We start from the raw sequence: 7,073 nt of genomic DNA, 5'->3' as shown, positions 1-7,073 counted from the left end.
GACCTACTATGTCCATTCCCCATTGAGCAAACGGCCAGGGACTTGTTAGCGGCACCAGGTCCTCGGCTGGTGTTCGAATCATAGGTGAAAATTTCTGACACTTCTCACAAATTTTTACGTACACCTTAGCATCTTCTTGCATGTACGGCCACCAATACCCTTGGGTGATTGCTCGGTGGGCTATGGACCGACCACCAGCATGGCTTCCACAAGTTCCCTCGTGAATTTCGTGGAGGAACTTTTGCACCATCTCAGGATGCACACAAAGCAAGTATGGGCCTGTAAAAGACTTCCTATATAGTTTTCCTTCTGGGGATAACCAGAACCGAGCAGATTTGGTCCTAATTTTATGAGCCTCCTTTTTGTCCAAAGGGAGTGTTTCATCTCGTAAAAACTCCACTATTGGGTCCATCCAACTTGGTCCTTGGTTCACGTCCAAGACCATCTCCATACTTCTCCCAATGCTCGGCTCAGTCAGATACTCCACGGCTATTTTTCTTTTAAACTCAGATGGTACAGCTGCGGCTAACCATGCCAATGAATCTGCATGAGCATTCTTTCCAGAACTTATCTGCTCAATATACACCTTTTCGAAGGTATCAAGCAGATCTCTGGTCACCTGTACATATGCCGCCATCTTCTCGCTCCGTGTTTCATATTGCCCGGACAGCTGATGAACTACAAGCTGTGAAACACAATATACCCTAACATGTTCGGCTTTTAGGATTTTTGCACTTCTCAAACCAGCTAAAAGTGCCTCGTACTCCGCCACGTTATTGGATGCATTGAACCCAAGCCGAACTGATAGCTCCAACATTGATCCTTCGGGGGGAAAAAGAACTACCCCTATACCTGATCCGGTATTGCAAGCTGACCCATCAACGAACAGCTTCCATTCCAAGGGATCTTGTTCGGCTAATGCCTGTTTCTTCGTTACAGGAGACTTTGCTTCACACTCCTTTCTCGTAGGAGGCAAAGGTGCAACCGCAGGTGAGAATTCTACCACGAAATCTGCCAACACCTGGCCTTTGATTGCTGTGCGCGGCTGATAGTCGATGTCATATTGGCTCAACTCAACGTACCAAGTCGAGATCCTTCCCGAGAAGTCTGCCTTTCGGAGCAGTGATTTTAATGGGAACTCAGTGTAAACCACAACTTTATGGCTCTGGAAATAATGTGGCAATTTTCTAGTTGCTGTCCTTAATGCTAGGACCAATTTTTCGAGGGGCAAATACCTTGTTTCGGCATCTAACAAAGTTTTGCTCACATAATAAACTGGGATTTGCTCGGATCCCTTATCTCTTAAAAGTACTGCACTCACAGCATGCTCAGAAACAGCTAAGTATAAAACTAGAGACTCACCTGTTTCTGAAGTCGAAAGAAGGGGAGGAGAGGCCAAATATCCCTTTAGATTCTGGAAGGCTTTTTCACATTCTGCTCCCCATTCGAACCCTTCCCTTTTCTTTAACAGTTGAAAGAAAGGTCTGCACTTGTCACTTGATCGGCTAATAAATCGATTAAGAGCTGCTGCCATCCCGGTCAATCGTTGGACTTCTTTCGTTGTCCGAGGACTTTCCAGATTTTGTAAGGCCTTTATTTGGTCGGGATTCGCCTCTATTCCCCTTAGAGTTACAAGATGGCCCAAAAACTTTCCAGAACCGACTCCAAACGCACACTTCGAGGCGTTGAGTTTTAACTTGTATTTCCTCAAAATCTCAAAAGCTTCTCTCAAATCTGCAATATGGCCTTGCCCAGCTTTACTTTTACCACCATGTCATCTATGTAAACCTCCATAGTTTTGTCGAGTAATTTTCTGAACATGATGGTTGCCAGTCTCTGATACGTTGCCCCTGCATTCTTCAACCCAAAAGGCATGACTTTATAACAGTACAACCCTCGTGGTGTAATAAAAGACGTCTTCTCCTGATCTGGCCCGAACATTGCAATTTGATGGTATCCTTGATATGCATCGAGAAAACTCATCCGTCCATATCCCGCTGTTGCATCAACCAACTGGTCAATCCTTGGAAGAGGAAAACTATCCTTTGGGCACGCCTTGTTTAAATCTGTGAAGTCAACACACACACGCCATTTTTCGTTCTTTTTCTTGACAACAACAGTATTTGATAGCCATTCTGGATAATAAACTTCCTTTATTGCCTTGGCTTCCAACAAATGATCCACTTCTTCGATTACAGCGTCAACGTGCTGTACGGCTGCCCTTCGTTTCTTTTGAATGACCGGTTTATGCTGTGGATCTATATTCAAGTGATGGCAAATAACATCTGCACTTACCCCAGGCATCTCCTCTGGTGTCCAAGCAAATACATCGACATAAGTTTTCAAGAAACTTATCAGTTCATTCTCTTCCTCTTCTGGCAGTGATTCCCCAATTAGAAAATACCTATCTGGATCAGTCTCGTTGATCAGTGTTTTCTTCAAATCCTCAACTACCCTCTCGGTTCGGTCTTTTCCAATATCCTCAATGGTCGGCAGATCCGGAATTTCCACAGTATTAACATGGTGGGCATTATGGACTCTTTTTATGATGGATACCAAACATTGTTGAGCTATCTTTTGGTTACCTTTGATGTGCTCAATCCCATTAGACCCTGGGAACTTTACCATCTGATGGAAAGTTGAAGAGACTGCTCTCATCTTGTGCAACCATGTTCTCCCTATAATCACGTTATAGGAAGACGGTACGTCCACCACTAAGAAGTCGGTTCGTAGCACCACTGTCCCAGCCCGAACAGGCAGAGTTACCTTGCCTAACGGCCAAACTGCTCCTGCTCCAAATCCGACCAATGGAGTTACTGATTGTACCAAATCTTCTTGTGTGAGCCCCAGTTTCTTGAATGCATCATAGTATAGCACTTCGGTGCAACTCCCTGAATCCACCAGGATTCTTTCCATATCATATTCCCCAACTCGTAGGGTTATGACCAAAGCATCATTGTGAGGTATCTGGACTCCTCCCAGATCTTCATCTGTAAAAACTATGCCTTCGTTGCCTGCCTCCTCGTTGCGCCCTCTTTTCTTCCCCAACTGCATTATATGTTGGTCATGTTTCACTTGTCTCTGAAGCAATCTCACCTCATTTCTCGTATAAGGTTCGGCTAATCCATGTATCATATGGATTACCCCTTTTGGATTTTGTTCGTAATCCAACTCCATTGCCTTGTCTTTATCCTTGGCATCTTCTTGGATAAATTCTTTGAGATAACCCCGTGAGACTAAATCATCAAGATGCCGTTTAAACATCTCACAGTCCTTAGTCATGTGACCCCAATCCTTATGGTAACTGCAGTGCTGATTCGTGGCACGTTTTGCATCTTTATTCCCACCAAGAGTTGGGGGCCATTTGAAATATGGTTGATTCTTTATTCGATAAAGAATCCTGTAAATGGGCTCTTTCCAAACCGTGTTTATTGAAAAGAATGACTTGGGATCCGGGGCTTGTTTATCCTTGTACTGCTCCTTCTTCGCCTGCCCATAATCTTTTCTTTCATGATAAGTTTTGGGCTCTGGCTTGTCAGCTTTCTTTATAGGCCCCTTTATTTGCTCGGCGGCCAACTTTCCATCTTCTCGTAGGATGTCATCCTCGTTCCTGGCGTGCTGCTCAATTCTCTCCATCAATTTTGCCAATGTTTGCACGGGGCTCATGTTTAGAGACTTACGCAGTTCCCCCCGAACAGGTAAGCCTGTTTTGAACGTGGCTATTGCGTATTCTTCACTACATCCTTCAATCTCGTTGAAGGTTTCCCAGTACTTCTTTGCATAAGTCCTGATCGGCTCTTCCTCTCCTTGCTTCATAAAAGTAAGACTCTCAAAGGTTTTGGGAGCTTTCCTGCTCGTCAAGAACTGTGCAGTGAATTCCTCGGCCAACTGCACCCATGTTCAGATAGAGCGTGAGCCCAATTTGTGGAACCACGACAAAGCAACCTTCCCTAAACTCGACGGGAACATCTTGCACATGATTGCATCATCTCCTTCATGCATAAACATTGCTTGCTGGTAATGCTGTCTATGGGCCACGGGATCAGCATCTGTCTCGTAGAGGATGAACGTTCCGTGCTTTACCCTGGTCGGCAATCTAGCCTCCTGTAACTTTTTTGCAAATGGGGAGGATGCTATATTCTGGAGTGCTTTCCGTGCTGCTTCCCGTGCAGTCATGGCTTCATCCTCTGGTCCTTTCTTGGATCTAATTCTTTCCCAATCGGAATCAGGTCTCTCGTACCTGTCCCTATGATGTTTCCTACTCCCTTCCTCCTCGGGGGTAGAGCTTCGACCTCTGCTTCTCCTCTTTCTTGGAGATACCCTCCTTCGCTCGGGTGTTCGGATCTTGCTCCTTCCTTTTCGTGGAGAAGCTTTATGTCGCCTTGGGGTCAGACTTCTGCTTCTGCTCCTCCTTCCTCGTGAAGGAGCCTTTTGGTACTGTACCAAAGCGTATTCACTGCCTCTAGAATTTCTTCGAGATAGTCCAGAGTCCTCCGGATGTTCTCTGATTCTCTCTAGTTCTCTGATTTCATGTTCTCATTTTTTGATCAAACGAGCATACTCCTCAATCTCTTGTCTCTTCTTATCAAGAACGTCTTCGCTACGGTATACACTTCTGGAGTGTGCAATCGATTCATCCCCTCGATGGGATTTAGTCCTTCTCGTGGACTTCGATGCCGTCTCTCCATCTCTATTTTTGGAGTTGCCATGGATAGTAAGGGGGTGGCCCTTACTCGTGGTCCTCTTGTGTCCTCCTTCGGGCTTTCTCGGAGCCCCGGGTGGAGACTTATCCCCTCCTCCAATTAACACATCCTTTGGGTCGTGTGGCGTTGCTGGATCTACTTCCACCATGGTCGTATTTCAAAGGGAACTCTTTCGTTTCCCATAGACGGCGCCAATTGTAGGTGGATAAATTCAAGTAGTGCTCCGAACAGCACTAGAATGCAGCGGCTTCACGTGCCTCTTGAGTGTAACCCTAATTTTGTCAATGAAACCCTTGTCCTGCAAAACAGACAAGGAGTGAGCGCACCTTTGCCTCTCGTGGCAAAGGCCCTCCGATGCCTTTGTTAGTATCACGTACTAGCAATCAAACCCTAATTATCAGTAGGAAAGCAATAAGAATGCGGTGTATTACGTACCTTTTACCTCTAGGTTTACCTCTTATTTATAGATTTGCGTATGCCTGCTGGCCAAGCATCCGTGTTGCCCTAGGATTCCTAACTCGTATAGGAAACCCAGGATATCAAGGATTCTCGTTTCCTTTATCAGTTTATTTCCTTAATCCTTGTAGGACTCTTTCCATAACAAGCCGAACATCCCATACTCGTTGGGTATCTTTCTTAGATCCTATATTCTTGGGATCTTATCCCATAACGGAATACCAGTGATTCTGGACACTTCTAGAATGTTCCCTCTGCTCCTACTCTTGACTGGAGCTTTCTTTGTTCGGCCGTCTCATGGCCGAACAGACGGCCTGGACCAGTTACTTCACATGTAACTGGTCCTAAAGAAACAATTTGGACCATATCCTTTCTAAGGAGCTCTCCTCCTGTTCGGCTCTCTCTTGCCGAACAAGTTTCTTGAACAGTGGCATCTCTTGTAATTTTCCTTGTATTCGGTCCAATAACGTCTCGTGTTATTGCACCGAGAATCGTACAACCTCTCTGGACCATCGACTTCTCATATCACTGGTCCATAATGCGTTGACCTTTTCTTCGACCGTGCTCGGGCTCGTTTTGTACTTGTTCGGGAATACCTCCCTACAACTAGAACCAACCATCTGTTATAGGCCGCATTGATTACCTATAACTTGAGAATGAAAGCCTTGTATGCTAACATGTTCCCTTATTGTTTGTCTTTGTGTTTGAAACAGGAGAGAGCGAGGCAGAGGGATATTCGTGGCTTTGGAGGCGCGAGTAGTTCCCTTGAGCTGTACGAGAACCTGCCGCCGAGGGTAAGGCAGCTAGTGAACGAGGCGGGGTTTGGCGACTTCATACAGACTCTTTCCCTGGTCAGAAATGACCATGCTGTACTGGTAGCACTTGCATAGAGGTGGAGGGATACCACCAATACCTTTCACCTACCTCCTAAGGAGATGACAGTGACGCCCACGGACTTTGCGGCAATCACCGGTTTGAGGGTTGGAGGAGAGCCCATCTCGTTTGACTCGGGCATCCACGAGGATCGAGCGGCACTGTAATGGTTTCTGGGAGGAGTGCCCAAGATTGAGGAGGGGATGGTGCGGTACGAGCAATTCAAAAGGTACCTGCAGAGAAAGGTGACCACGGAGCAGGAGGCGGAGCAAATGGCCAGAGCGTACCTGTTGTACCTCTTTGGTGCTTCCCTGTACCCGAGTAGGCGTAGCAAGGTGCACCTGTCGTACTTGCCAGCACTGAGGGACTTGAGGACGGCCACACGCTTTGACTGGGGCAAAGCAACCCTTGGTGCAGCCTATGGCTTCCTTGGAGACTCGTCGAGGACAGAGCAGGGAGCTGCTGAATATTGGAGGATCTGGGACGTATAATTTCCATATTGTAAAATCCAATTGCCATTATACTTGTTCATTTGATTGCATAGCCTGATTGACTGCTTTATTATTGTATACCCTGTGACTGATACTTTTGAATGTTTGAACATTGTACAGCTCTGGGCCTACAAAGTGCTGCGAATGTATCCGCCAATGTGAAAGCATATCCTGACCTGAGCAACCTCCCCCGCCAGCTAATTTGGAGCAAGGAGAACATGGGGACGAAAGAAGGAAGAGGGGACCTAAATGCCTTCCGGATGTACTTAGACGAGCTGAGAGCATCACAGGTATAACAAGAAAAACTTCCATAGTTAGTCATGTATTCCCTTTATTGCTTTAATGATGTCGCTGATCAATTGTGTGCATTGCCTGCTTGTCCTATTTGCAGATCAACTAGAATCCTTGGAGAGTGTCAGGGCTAGAGCCTAAGTACCTGGCTAGGAGCAGAGCTGTCACAGCTAGCAGGGTGTTGCTAGAGTCGGTCTTCGGCTGGCAATGGTATCTAGGAGATCGAATGACTCGCCAATCACTTAGCTACACGGAGTTC

The sequence above is a fragment of the Rhododendron vialii genome, chromosome 10a (assembly GCF_030253575.1).
Source record: "Rhododendron vialii isolate Sample 1 chromosome 10a, ASM3025357v1".
In the NCBI taxonomy this organism is placed as follows: domain Eukaryota; kingdom Viridiplantae; phylum Streptophyta; class Magnoliopsida; order Ericales; family Ericaceae; genus Rhododendron; species Rhododendron vialii.
Note: the sequence above shows the minus strand (reverse complement) of the source record.